This window comes from Mya arenaria, chromosome 9 (assembly GCF_026914265.1).
Source record: "Mya arenaria isolate MELC-2E11 chromosome 9, ASM2691426v1".
In the NCBI taxonomy this organism is placed as follows: Eukaryota; Metazoa; Mollusca; class Bivalvia; order Myida; family Myidae; genus Mya; species Mya arenaria.
Window position 1 is genome coordinate 68551469 of NC_069130.1, and position 15332 is coordinate 68566800.

Genomic DNA, 15332 nt, shown 5'->3' on the forward strand with positions numbered 1-15332 from the left:
TCCCAACAAAAAACACATCGAATGATATAATTTGGTAATTAAACACTAGATCAGCCTTAACCTTCGTGTAATTTTGCGATAGAAAATATATGTTTTATCTAAATTGATATAATAATATTTAGTATTCATTTAAATTATGTAGTATTTAATTATTTACTTCGATATTCAAAGATGATCATTCCGTTCATTGTAATAAGAATGAGGTGTAAACGTCTACGCCATTATACAATCAAAACTACTAGTGTCAACTCGTTTAGAACACTTAAATGACGAATATTGGTTAAAGTTACATAGTGAAAGCTACGAGCTCATTATACGATTTAGGAATGCAACTTCAAGTATTTCTTACATGTACTGTTCCCTATATACAATCCTTACATCAGACAAATGCTGACAGGCTTGATAACCAAACACGTTTTCAGAAATGAGCTCTTAACAGCTATATGCCAAATCGCGTACACGCATATGACAGCTCATTTCTATTCATAGAGGTGCTGACACTTTGTACTTCCGGACATGCTTATCTGCTTTTGTCAATAGATATGCCAACCATCTATCGAATATCTACGTTTTTTGTCTTCCCTGAGTTAGTTTCAGAAAAGCTATTTGTAATACCACTACATGTTATAAAGCAGAACCGTTTGTACTCTTATAGTATAAAATAAAAAGTATATTCATTGGTCGTCAAAAAAGCAGAAACATATTGGAAATTAAAAATCCACTTTAACTTCAATAGTACTATTTCGTAACTTTTTTGCAATCCAATCCACAGTGAACAGTTGAACACTGAAGTGTTTATTCAACGTGGAAAATGTCAAGTCATTGTATTTTTGCAAGTTCTATAATAGCATTGCCAATATAGAAAGAACATATCGTTAATGACAACACAAATTAAGTGCAATATAAATAAAATATGAAATATTAATACACAATTAATGACATGAAGAGAAGTATGCACAATATGTCTACGTGGCATATATTAAAACAATTTTACTGAAGAAAACTTTGAATGTGTACTATCTGTAGTAAGCGATAAATAAGAAGCAATACTTATCAATGTATCTCAAGACAACAAGTTGTTATAGTTTGTCATTTTCGACTATATATCTATTATCCCACCTCATATTCCTATATCGCCCATCAATGTTTAGCTTGTGAGTCGAACGTTTCAATCTAGAAATAAATTTTTTCTTAACTTATCTTCAATGTATATTATAAATATATTTTTTTCTATTTTAAACACCAGCTCTTGTTAAAATTAACACTACACTGTATTTTTGTCTGAGATTAAACAACTTTTATATCATTGTTTTGCGGTTGTGGTATTGTTAATGTCATATATTCTTCAAATAATGGTTTATATCACAACAACATGAATGACACACCACCATGGGTCAAGAACTGGTAACGCGATGACCCCATATTTTACCATGTTGGGTCACTTATTCGTACCAAATTGGTGTCTATTGTCCGCTTTCAATGAATAAATGAAACATTTCGAAGATAGTGTGTGTGCCTTGATCCATGTCAACTAGTTGTCAACGTGATATATACGTTACGGGGCTAGTAGGAGGACGGTAGTTTTAAAATACGGGAAGCGGAAAACTATATTCGGGTTCGAGCCTGGCTCTCCTCCAATATAGTTTCCTTTTCCCCTTTATCCCATTTCGGGTCACATACTAACCACGTAACTAATAGTACATCCAAAGTAATATAACAACTTTGCAATCAAAAGCATATCCAAGCTAGTTTAGGGGCAATTGGTCAAACTTTATCAGACAATCAACGAAATACGCACAAGAGACACGTTACAAAAGCCAACACATGAATAACGAGCGACAAATAGGAGAAGTGATTAAGTTGAAAAAAATGCAAATTTAAACCATCTGCTAAAATATGAAAAACATGCTTATCATTGAACACTTGAAACCAAACTCTATATGATAATTGAAAACTTTACATTAACATTATGAACCGATAAGAAATATATCTCAAACTACATCATTTCGATATAAAACAGAAACTGAAAAAATCCCATTTGACTTATAACTGTATTGCTAGAATCTGGCCTTATCTGTCATTTACTTTATTTTACCTTATATCAAATGTATGCGGTGTTCATACAATCGTGTCTTTTGTCGCTTTGGCCATAAAACATTAGCGTTATGCATCTTACGGCACCTATCAAAACAGTTTGACCTAACCTCCACACATGAGTGTGTCTAATTCTTATCGTCTTGTTTGTGTTTTTTCATCTGTTTCAGAAATATTAACGTCCAAAATATTTTTGTTAAGATTGTCGTGCATTGTTATGTCGTAATGTATCGACCAGCTATATAGACTATGAAATAATTACTTTTTTTCGCAATTCCAGGCCGTATATGCCATGATAATGTGCAAGTAAGTTTGACCATCATTTGAGTGTTTCTAAACGACGAATTGAGTGTCTAATTTTTGAAAGAGTTAGACAGTGTCCCGACGCAATAAACGGATTTTATTGGAAGAAAAAAATATTAACATTCGTATGCAGACTGTGATAATGCACATGTTTCCAGTGTATTTCTATTAAATCAGTGTATTATTCTGTTCCTTAGTATAATACTATATGGCAGTGTAATTTTGATATCAATCTTAATAATAAAAATGATCCATCATTAAGCGACACGTTCCATTCTCAAATACCCATCATATTCAATTTCAGACTGCAACACACTGACAGTACAGTTTTAACCAGTTGGCATGATACTATTACATAACATCTATCACATAAAATCTGATGTGGAGAACGCCTACTTAACGAAAAGAAATACAGAATAATTTGATAAAACTTGAAAGTTATGTAATTGGGAAAGGCCTACACGTACCTGTGTTCGTTATAATAAAATAAATACCGTATTATTGTAAATTCCGTATGGCTTCCAGTGTGGCAGTACATAGTGTCAACATTCGGGTAAATACTGTTTGACACTATATATTTTCACACTGAAAGCCATGCTATATTTATATAAGTCGGTTACAATTAATATTGTTGCACATGTGAATGTTTATCTTGTTTGGACATTCTCCGTTTGTTTAATTGCTAACTATGCCGTTTTTTAAACAATTATAGTATGTTGTTCTTATAATATAACATAGTGTTTCTAAATTGCCTTTCGTTTCGATTGTATCATGTTAAAGTAAGTACAAATCGTGTGTTACGTAAAAGCCTACAATGCGTCAGATTTTTTCTAATCACATTTTGTAGTCCGCAGTACAGGAGAACTGTTAATATAATGTCTTATTTCATTCAATATGTACGCATCGAATACAAACAATCACTATAAATAGCATGTAATCCAAAGATATGCATTGATAGAAATCGCTTAAGAAAAATGTTACAATTATCTCTTTTTGCAAATCATCGACACTATTTAAAATAATCATCGGAATCGACTGTAGTCACTCAAGTTGTATTGTGGTGATAAAGCTAAGAGTACAATTTAATTATTTGACCGCCGTTCAGTCCGAAATTGCAAAACAGATATCAAAAGCTGACCTTGTGACCTGACTGTACGAACACGTTAGGACGTCAACACGCTAAGAATGATAATAATTAAGGCGTTATCCACCATCAATGGAAATGAAATAATCCATCAGGAATAATCAGTAATAATCATAGTTTTGCAAAAGAACAAAATCATAATGTGACATTTAAAACACACATGTTATTTTGTTTACAACTTGCTGTCTGCTCCTGAGTGATAAACATAATTTCAGTGTTTAAATGAACACAATTTAATTATATAAACTTTGTCCTCTTGAAAATAATTAATGATACTCTTTGCATAGGTAGTTCATCACTTTGACGATTACGTGGTCTAGAGCTAAGACCATGTCTGTCAACCCATTGCTCAAAGGTTCGATCCCAGCGTCATCACTACATAGTACTAACCGGTATTCAGGTAGTACGTTAAACAGGGTTCTGCTAAACATTTTTATACTCTATTGCACGGTAAAAAACAGGGTTACTTTAAATGTGTGCACTATGTTTTACAATTTGATAAAACTATGATACTCTTATGTGGGTCGGTCAAATGGATTAACAACATTAAAAAGCCAAGCTGAGATTATATGGGTTTGTTATTCATACTCGCAATGGGAGTAGCTCGACTGCGCGATTTTCTCTCACTATTTATTGCTTCTTGTGCGGGGACAAACGCACTATTTTTTACGTTCAGTATATTTTTAATATGAGAAAAATCAGGAAAAATGATAATAGATGTCCTCTATAACTTACATCTACTTCAAACAGAAGTTCTGTGTTACAAAAATAGACACATCGAAACAAACAATCCTGTTTAAGTCGCGTATCCATGTAACAAAATGTTCCCGAGGGATTAAATGTTCCTTGGGGATTAATTATAGGTTATCTACATCTATATGGAAACTTTATTTCGTTTCTGATTATCAACATTTAAAATTATTGTAAATAAAATTCCATAAGGCTTGTGTAACGTTTTCGGCAAAGTGAGAATTTTGCTCATTCATTTGAGTTATGATGTATTGAGCAGATTCGACCATCTACCAATATAGTATTCACGAATCCAGCATCAATTCTGAGGCAAGTTCTCCTGTATAACAAGTAATGTCGGTGAACAAAAATCGTTATATAAAGGAGGCTTCTGTTGTTATTGTTTTTGTAGCTAACTTCGATGCAGCTGCTTTTTTCATTTAAACAAAAATATATCTTTTGTGTGTTTGTTTGTAGAGTTTTGTCGTTTGAAGCATTGGGCATAATTGAAACGGATCAGCTGTTGCGGTGACAGGCAACCTGTTTTATGCATTGAACGGCGTGTGATCCGATCTCCACATGAAACGCCACTAACAGCTGCAATTTACCTTAAATAAAGATGTCGATTTAAGGCTTTAAGCAGGCTCAGATTCTGCAAACAAATCCGAAATTGATATATTTTATGAATGCTCTGCAAATAATAAGACATGCATAAAATAACGATTTCTATAAAGTACAGCCCACTCCATCTATAAACAATTGAATGCCTGGGTTTTTTAAACCCATCTGAAGCATAAAACATATTTTCAGTAGGGCCGCAAATTATAATGTGGGAGCCTGTCAACCAAAACCAACAATGTGAACATTTAGGAAAAACGTGGCATTTTAACTGCAAATAATAGCTAATGTGGGCCGTGATTTGTGAACGCTTCATGTCTCAATAAGTCATCAGAGTCTGATGTCGATGCAGTATGCTTTTTACACAATATTATACTTATACATTCACTAAATCTTCCGTGTCCATGGTACACATGTTTTTCTACTTTTATTATCCTATGCTATATACATATGTTTACGTTTTAAAAAAAAAATGAAATGTTGACGGCATAAATTGTCATTTGGTTGAGGTTTTTTGTATGTTAACTCCTAATGTGTAATGTGGTTATCGCAGTTTTCAGTAGGCTTCACATTGTTTCAAATTCACACATTATTCGTTACCATGGTTGTATCATCGGAATTGATTTAAATGTGCGTAAACGCATCCTTCCCCATCACACAAGTTCACATGTAAAGGATTGGTCGTTTTTAACAACTATTGCATGCGGAAAACAGTTGACATGGCTTAGCACCATGCAGTAGTTGTCGTTTAAATAAGGCTTGCTTTAGTAAGTTTCGAAGTACATGTCCTCTATTATCATCACTTTTGCCACATAAATTATAACAACTCGTTGCATTATTTGATAATGGCTTCCTTTGGGGTAAGTTTATTTGTTTTTGTTTAATTTACTTTTATCAATTAATTTTGTTCTACATATAACATTTGAAACATTTGAAAATTTTACTATTGATCCATATATTTATATTCCATGTTTAAATTTGACTATGGCTGAATTAACTATAGAATCAAATATTACAGCATAAAGCCATTGTGTTTGTTTTCGCATTGCGTGAAGCATTTTGTAATGATAAAAGAAAAAAAGCAAACGAAATCATTGTAAATTAAGCAATTTAATGCTAGTCCTTTAACAGTAAACTCTGATGATATTTGTATCGGCCCGTATCATATTATATACAATGCATGTATGTATGTATGTATGTATGTATGTATGTATGGTTAAAACAGCTATTTCGCCGCCCTTTACGGTAGCTATTATTGTATGTAGCCGTATACAAGTCTGCGGAATTGAGAGAAATACCAATAAAGGGCTTGAAGTGTATAAAATGCTTCAACATGCAAAGCACTTTATAATATGTAATACACAAACTTTCGGCCATTTTTCAAAATCGTTTTACTAGTATTTCGTTATTTGTATTATGTTTACTTGCAATGGATTAAAGCGACATTCAGATGGAATTCTGCTGTTTTCTTACAGTCAACTTTGTATTTCGCTCAAAAATACATAATTAGAAGTGAAGTGTCGACCGGTTCTTTGTTCATACTAGCCCTATCCATTTATTGGTTACAATATTAAAATCCTATAACATATTTACTTTTAGATTAAAGTGTGATTCACGGGCGTAATAAATATAGCAGGCATGTAGTTCAACAGTGATAACATTTTGCATTTGCATGGTTGCGTAAAGATCAATGATGCTTTAAATCAATCGGTCATAGCTAGCAAAAAGGCAATCGTCCTATGATACTTTTCAGATATTGTACAGCTATTAGCGTAGTATGAGGTTATGTATGAATATATGGCATGAAATTACCAAGCAGATGGATTCTACTCTTGACACTGAGCTCAAATATTTACATATTGGCTATTGTAAACAGTGCACATCGTAGTTTTGCCAAAGCAATAGCAGTCAACTTGAAGGAATCGTCGTACTTCTCACAAGCGGTTCACGGCAACAAGGTGATTTCTGCCTTAATTGAACATTCGCGATAATGTGTTATATTTCATGTGTCAAACATTAAAGGATTGCAAGGACTCCTATTGAAGAGTGCTATAGACGCGTCAGTTAAATAGTGAGATTTACAAGACGTTTTAGTAACGACAGTGATATGGATATGGAAGTAAGGTACACGGTACTTGAAATGTTACAATAACTGTTTGTGCTGAGTTTGTTAACATTTTCGAAAATGAATTAAAGCATTAATTTAGCTAAAATCGTGTTCGTAAAATGTTAAAACATTGCATTGAAAGGTATATATACCGCGAAAGTAGAAATGACTGTTAAACGTGTATTTACTGCTTGGTATATGATTTATTACGTTTAATATAGTTCGTAAACCAATTATACACACAGTGAGTTTTTACTTTATCTTGTAAATGTTCATACTGTTTTGCTTTTTCGTCACTACTTTTTAAATGGATGTGACCATAAAAGTAACAAGAGTCAAATGCATAATAATTGTTAATGAAATCAGTACTTTCATATTTTCAATGGAAAAGACCGTTAGAATTCATTTTTTTATATCCTTTGTTTATTATCAGGAAAATCAACATGTAGATGCCTTGACATAAACAACAACAAATAATCCATAATTGGACGTCATCATGTTCATGAAGAATCTCATCAAAAACCATTCTTTTTCCAGTACTACGAAATTGACGTTGCCATGAACGTGTCTTACGACTTGGACTACGTCGACAACACAACGGACTTTGGACGTTTGGGTCAGTTCTATCAGGCGTACGCTGGTGTCCATGGTTACGTCAGCGTCTGTGTGTGTCTCTTTGGAATTGTCACAAATTTGTTCAATGTCTCCGGTGAGTCTATTTTGATTTAAGGAACAATTTCTTTCATTCAGCTTATTTTGTTTATCATATTTATATATTCTATCTGCAAAGTAATGTTAGAGTTTTATAACTGTACTTCGAAACTTTCGTTTTGCAAATATTGGATATATGTATATACTTAATAATATTCGTCGTAATTTATTTTTAACGCTCTATTGGTTTTCAATCCACGCATGCATTGCATTTGCAAAGAAGCTTTATTTGGCATTTGCGTCACTATGTTTTGTTTTGTGTTTTAAAAATGACCAAAGACTAAAGAAAGTGAAGGTGTACATAATTGGAAGACAAAATGGCGGAACTTACACACCGTGCATTATCAAAGTAAATCCTAACATCATGAAATCTGCAGACCGGAAAGGGACAGCAGTTTTGTGGTAGATTGATTTTAATTGGTCTTGTCAATTGTGTTCATATCTTTTATCCCCTTGTATAAAGGACACGACGGACAAATTCATGCATCGCTCTTAAATCATACGTGATTCTATATTGGATATGATACCGTTATGAAATGTTGCTTTTTTGTTAAAATCTGCATACGTATTCTGAAACCACGGTTTACATGAGAAAAATCCCGAATTAAAGCATTTCCTCTGATACAATCTTACTAAGACTTATTACTATCAATATGAATGAAAGGTTGTAAAATGACCGCACTTTCATAACAAATGACAAATTAATAATTAAATTGATAGGAAACTTATGCGAAACAAATCATTTTACGGTCGACAGGCCGTCCCCAAAACATGCATTGAAATTCTAATGTTAAACGAGTCAACGAAGAGCAACATATACCACAGAAACATATCACGTGTCAAAGCTGAATAAGATGTCCATTTTAGTCATTAATTTTGTATCATTGTCTGGACTGTACATAACACCATGTTTGGCTGGTACACTTTAAGTATGGTGTATATCCTTTATATAAAGTAAATATTTATCTCAACATGTCTTCTGCAAAACGTAATTACATTCCTTGGCACCAGTGAAAATTTCCATTAAGTCATGCATTTATTCCAAACACTGTGGCTGTATTATCGAAACAAATGTCTGAGAATGTGTTAACTTTAATAAGAAATAAGGGTATATTAAATTGCATCAATCAGACTTTTCTTTAGTGTTTCTTTTCTGGCAATAAAATTGCATTTCCGTCCCTGGAGATTTGATAAGCTGTCGTTCCCCAAAGTGTTGACGTAAGGATTGGTTTCAATCAAAGTATCTGACAAATTAATCACTACGAGATTTTAAGAGCTAATTTAATTATACGATTAGATTAAAAAATTATGTTTTGTTAAAACACAACGTTGGATTGGAAAATTAGTTTTGACCTCCAAATCCCGATATAAATAAATGGAAAGTACTTGATTAATATAAAATAACCTAGCAGTAAATAAAATACAATCTTGTTTATGTAATTGTAGCGACCAAAAACAAAAAACTTAGAACATCTAGGATGGAACATATTTCACATCGTCCACAGTAGTGACCGCTGATAAGGAAAACATATAAATATTTTTGCAATGCGCTGTGACCTTTAAGCAAACAATTATAACGAATTTCATTCAACTACCAAAAAAATCCAAACAGTGTCGCCAAACGATCGCTCTTCCAGTTTTATAATTCGATATTAACATAACTGATAAACTGCAACATAATCTTCCGAGCAGCCTTAATGTTATAATAGACGTATTTTTCGTTTTAAATGTTTCAGGGCCATTCTGATTTAAAAAAAAACTGATAATATAATTAAATATTTCTTTGGACATCCATATCCTCCGTTCAATAAAATGATTATATTTGAAAACAGTAATTAATTTTTATATATAAATAATTCTCTCTAATAACGTCCTACTAATTTACTGAGTTCAAATCATTTATTGGCCAATATTCTTGTGAAACTCACTCAAACATAAATACACTTAATTTACATATCTAAAGTGGTTCACTACACTTTATGCATCATTATTTAAAAATAATTTAAGGGGGACATCAGTCGTTTGATTTGCTAATAACGTTGTATTTAAAATAAACCATCCAGGCTTCTGTGAACATAGGTCGGAAAATGAGATAAAATACTAGGCCTTTAGTTTAGAAAACCAATGGCTATTAATTATTACACAGAAATGTTGGAGCCCTTTTCTAAAGATAAGCAGGTATTATCGCAGTTTCCGTTTATTTAGTTTATATTATCATTCATCATTATTTCCATATGAACTCTTAGTTTTATTTCGAAAATGTTCGTCTTCGGCAAGAACATATGTTTCATTCATTGTTGGTACATGGAAAGAAAAACTTCCATATTGAAACTATCGTGTTGTAGACATTTTGAAAGTAAATCGATTCAGGGATCAATCTATTTAAAATGGATTCAATATTACTCGCCTGAAATCAACAAAATGAACATAAATAACCTTGTTTGCTTATGATTGCTTTAAATGTACATAGAAATATATTTGTGTTGGTACATCTTAAGTATTTCCCTGATATGCTTGTAACGAAAGGACGAAATGCTGTATTTTCCAGTTCTGACTCGACAGTCGATGAGGACACCCGTGAATGAGCTACTCACATGGCTTGCTGTGTCTGACGTGATGACCATGGTTTCATACATTCCATTTGCCACACATTTCTACATCCGCTCTCCGAGCTCAGGAGATGGCCTACCAGAACGTAACAGTCGCGCATGGATGACTTTCCTCGTTGCTCATGTAAATCTTACGTTAACAACCCATACTATATCAATATGGATGTGCGTCACTCTCGCTATTGTCCGCTACCATCACATAACTAGTCCAACAGAGACTAATGTGTTCAGAAAACGTCGAATACAGCAGACACGTATCATGACAGTTATTGTCTATATTTTATCCACAGTGGTTCTTATTCCGAACTACTTGAGCAACGAACTTCAAGCACGTAGCCATGGAAATCAAACAGTTTACTATTTAGCGGACTTGGGACTTGGGAGACCTGGAACAGAAACTACTGTGTTAATAAACGTGTGGTTGTATGCAATGGTTGCAAAATTAGTTCCCTGCCTACTAATGGCCATATTCAGTGGCTTGCTTATATATAACATCCATTTTAAAGTGCGACATAGACGAAAGATGATCATCAAATCTGGAAACAACAATATACGCCTAAATGAACATTCTCGAACAACAAAGATGCTGATTGCGGTCATAACGCTTTTTATTGTAACAGAACTGCCGCAAGGAATATTAATAGTTTGTAGCGCAACGATACACAATTTTTATGATCATGTGTATCAATCACTTGGTGATGTCATGGACATAGTAGCTTTAGTTAACAACTCTGTTACCTTTGTGCTGTATTGTTCAATGAGCGCGAAATTTCGCCAAACGTTCGTAAAGATGTACTGTGGACGTTGCCAACGATCACGTACCACTGTGACAGACAGCATACCACTGGCCGAGAAAAGACTCAATCACGTTGACTCATACAGTAATATTGCAGTGTTACTACCAAAATAAACATAGTTATGATCCGAATATTTGTACGTTGTTGCTATGGTTTACGGCTCTGCTAGTATTATGATTAATGTGAATATGCCCGCCGTCAATTTTTGTTTTATGTGAGACGATAGTTATGTTAATAAAAGGTTAGTTCAGTATGTCTGATTTTTTTCTCGAACGGGGATTAAAGTTTGCTAATTTGCAGCTGAAAGAGGGTAAACATTCATAAACCAACTTGCATGTTTCATTTACACTTTTATTGGCTATTTTGAACTATGATAAAGTACTTCGAGAGGGAAAAGAGTTAAGTGTTGGAAATTCAAAAGAATATGTCTCAAGAAGTGAACGTAAGATGTTGAGTACTTGCAAGTTGCAAATATAGTTTAAAGTGATAGGATTTGTATTGGCTTTAACGTTATATCCTGGTTCATGCTAGTACCGATGCTGTATATCACTTAATAGTTTAATAAACAAACAATTGCGTATTTAGGTACCCATAAACGGGTGTAAGCCTGTTTTCCTTGTCCGTAAATCCAAGAACACTATTCTACGATATTTGTGCAGGAACTATATGTAATGTTTCTGTATATTATCTGCGGATTTGTGTAAGAAGTTTCGCACATGTATAACTACTTGAGGTTTTGATCAATATGACTAAAGTTTACAGTGACGTTTTGATGCTTACATTTTCAAAAAAGTTTCGAAAGTGATGGAATTATCGACCGACATCATGCTAGTTAAAATCATTTACGGAGATCTTGTTTATACTGTTAATAGTCCCGGTTATATGGTCTGACCAACGGCTCCAAATTAGGTTTCTACTAGCTCAACTATGGACTATGTTAGTATCAAGTGTTTACTTAACATTACAGTCCTTTTTCATTAAATAAACTTAACACATCAAAATATCTTATCGGGAAATTTATAAAAGGCTACAACTATTAAAAAACTACAAAAATTGATACTGCCTATTTATGGATGTTATTTAATATTACGTTTTGGCAGAATAATGCACGGCTTTTAAGGACTGCAAGAGACCGGGTCCTAACTTGACCATACATGTCAGCTCTATGACGAATGTTTACAACGTATACAATGATTAACAAAACCACAGACATATTTATGAGTAGAATCGCCGTTTGCAGCGGACACTAGTATTCAGCAAAATCAACGGAACCGGACTGCTTAAGACGATTTCCATTAATAATTGTGGCTATTGATAACCTTCATATTTATAAACCTTTTATACGTTATCTTATGAGTTTTCCTGAGGTTCAAAACTCCAACGTTGGGTGCAAACAGATAACATTACGTTTTTAAATTAATATTATCCAATACAGCATTGATTAGGAGAAAACTGATTGCATAAATGGCTAAATAAAGCCAATATCAAGAATGACGTTGTCCTTTCTTTCGAATTAGTATGACACACACACCTGATAGTTAACTTGATAAACAGCCCTCGATATATATATTTTATTTGTTGTGTTGTATGTGGAGTTTTGTGTTGTTGATACGTGTTTCTGGTTGGTGCCTGTTTGTTTTGTAGCTTTGTGTTTTGAGCATTGGATTAAAGCTTTCCTCTACTTGTTGAAGTTGTTCATATAAATATTTTGATGCAGCGATAAAAAAAGGTTATAGAGGTGACACACCCAATTATCACAATGTATATATATGCATACGTGTGAAAAGGAAAATCGCTATTAAATTATTGTGAAGCTGTTCGGGCAAGCTTAAATAATACTGACGCACATATATATATTTCCCATAAATTTTGTACTGTTCATTATATAGTATTCTCACACAGATGCATCAGACATCTAGATGCTGACAGGTTCTGATCACCAAACACGTTTTAAGAAATGAGCTTTTCATAGCAATAAGCCAAACAGCACATTCACAAATGACAGCTCATTTATATTCATAGAGGTGCTGACCCTATGTATTACCGGACATGTTAATCTTTTATTGTCAATAGATATGCCAAACATTCAGCGAATATTTCCACCGTCTTGTCTTCATAGAGTTACTAACAAAAACACATTTTATATTCCCGCTTTAAATTAGAAAGAAAAAAAACTTATTTATATTTAAAGCGCTAAACCACTGCCTGTTTGTTTATTTTTTAGATAAATGGTATTTCTCGGTTCTTTGGTCAAATAAAACAACACGGAACAATGTTGGAACCTAACGATTTACAATAAAAGATCTATGAATGCTGTTATTCAAACGATGATGTTAAAGTAACTTTCTGAACGTAATTTCAACAGTCTTAACATAATAAGGTCAATTAATAAGCATCATGTGCTAAGATAGGTTAAACTCAAAACACAAACGAACACAGTTTTTCCAATCAAAGTGGAAAAGTCAATTCAAACTCGTGTTAGTATATTGAATAAAAAACATTGCCAATACACATACATGGTGGCATTTTATGACAATATTTAAATAAGTGAAACCTCTTTTTTCAGGGGAACTTTAAACCACAGAGCCATACTTTAAACAATCTTTGTAAAAGACATCTACATTGTACACCTATGTCATACTGCATACACAATGCTATTAGAAAGTAGTTTTTATTTAAAAAGTGAATAATTATTTTCTCCCTCTTAATTTGTGCTTGGGTTCTATTCATATAACATGTTACCATGATAACTTAGTGCTGTTTATAAATATTAAGCACTGCCTTCTGTCTAATGCTATTCATATAACTGCTGCAGACTTTTGTACATAGCAAAGCAAGTTGAGTAGACTAAGATGAGATAAATATCGTTTTTAAAGTATGAAATATTGAAATGTCTTCTAAATACTTTGACCATCAAATTTCATAACATGGTAACAGCAGTTCATCACACTGCTAGTGAGAATGGAATACCAAACATAATTTTATTCTTTATTTTATACCCATCATCAATTCACATGCAATAAATATCACAAAATACTTTAACCCATATTCCGCTCCAGTGCAATACGGCCATATACCACTCTTGTGACGTCGGTACGCCGCTCTTCTATCTGCTGTTGTAGAACCGAGCATTCACGACGTAAAGCATCCAGAGAGTCGTAAGAGGTCTCCTTCTTCGGAGTTAAATTTACAAGCTCCTCTTGTATTTCCTTGTTCTCCTCCACTAGAGACTCAATGGCCTCTTGAACTTTTCGCTCTTCGGTCGAGCGCCATTTTCTGATGCCGCCATTTTTTAAGTCAAATACTGGACGTCTGGACGGGACGAAATTAAACTGAACAATGACCAGATCGGATTAACACCTAAGCGACTATGGGTGACTGCGCATAAAAGTAGTTCCCATAATTATAACATTTTAGGCTAAAATATGGTAACTGCGTTTTGATCCGGATATGGCGGAATGTCATATTTGATTCTGGTAGTTTTTTGTAGATTTTGATTTTACTCGGCTTGTCCCTTGTGGTGTCCGAATCTGCAAAAATCTACTTGAGTCGAATACAACCCACTGGATCAAAACGCAGTACTTATAACCCTATTATGTACAAAACTTGTTACCCCGTGGACAGAGCATCTTTAACCCACAGGGCTATTGTAACTTTGAACAATCATTGCAAAAGACAACTACATACATGTACAATATGCTTAAGGAAGTAGTTTGGAAAAATTTAGAATTATTTTCTCCGTCTTAATTTGTATGCATTAGATAACTCAATAAATGCAGCAGTTGGCCATTCTTATATTGTCCTCTGTCACTGTCCTGATAGCTCCCTATCTCAATAGATGCAAAGGGTTGTAGGTTCATGATTCCCTGGTCCAAAATGTCTTACAGAAAGAAGATGTTGAATGTAGAATCAAGAAGCTTTCTTTTCAGGCACTCCAAATTGAATAGTACTGTAACATTTGGAGTGCCAAGAATTTGTTGTATTCCTAGGCAACAGGTATCAGGTGTTGCAGTACATTTGGAAAATACTTTTCACCCGTCCTTGTAAATCTAAAATAGCTTTCATTTCGCAAAAGAAGTTCATATAACTAAATTAAGGTTGCTAAATCAGAGTTTGAATAATTCTGAAAACTAGATGTGCCTTTAATTGCAGCAATTTGAACTCTAACTCATAATGTCAATTAAGCTGGTTATGCAATACTGCAGTTCCTTGGTGTTGGG

The 15332-nt window shown here is 33.6% G+C and overlaps 1 pseudogene; it reads left to right on the forward strand.

Moving 5' to 3' along the window:
* The first annotated feature begins 6914 nt into the window (after positions 1 to 6914).
* On the forward strand, positions 6915 to 11083 carry LOC128245612 (G-protein coupled receptor dmsr-1-like; annotated as a pseudogene).
* Positions 11084 to 15332: the final 4249 nt, after the last annotated feature.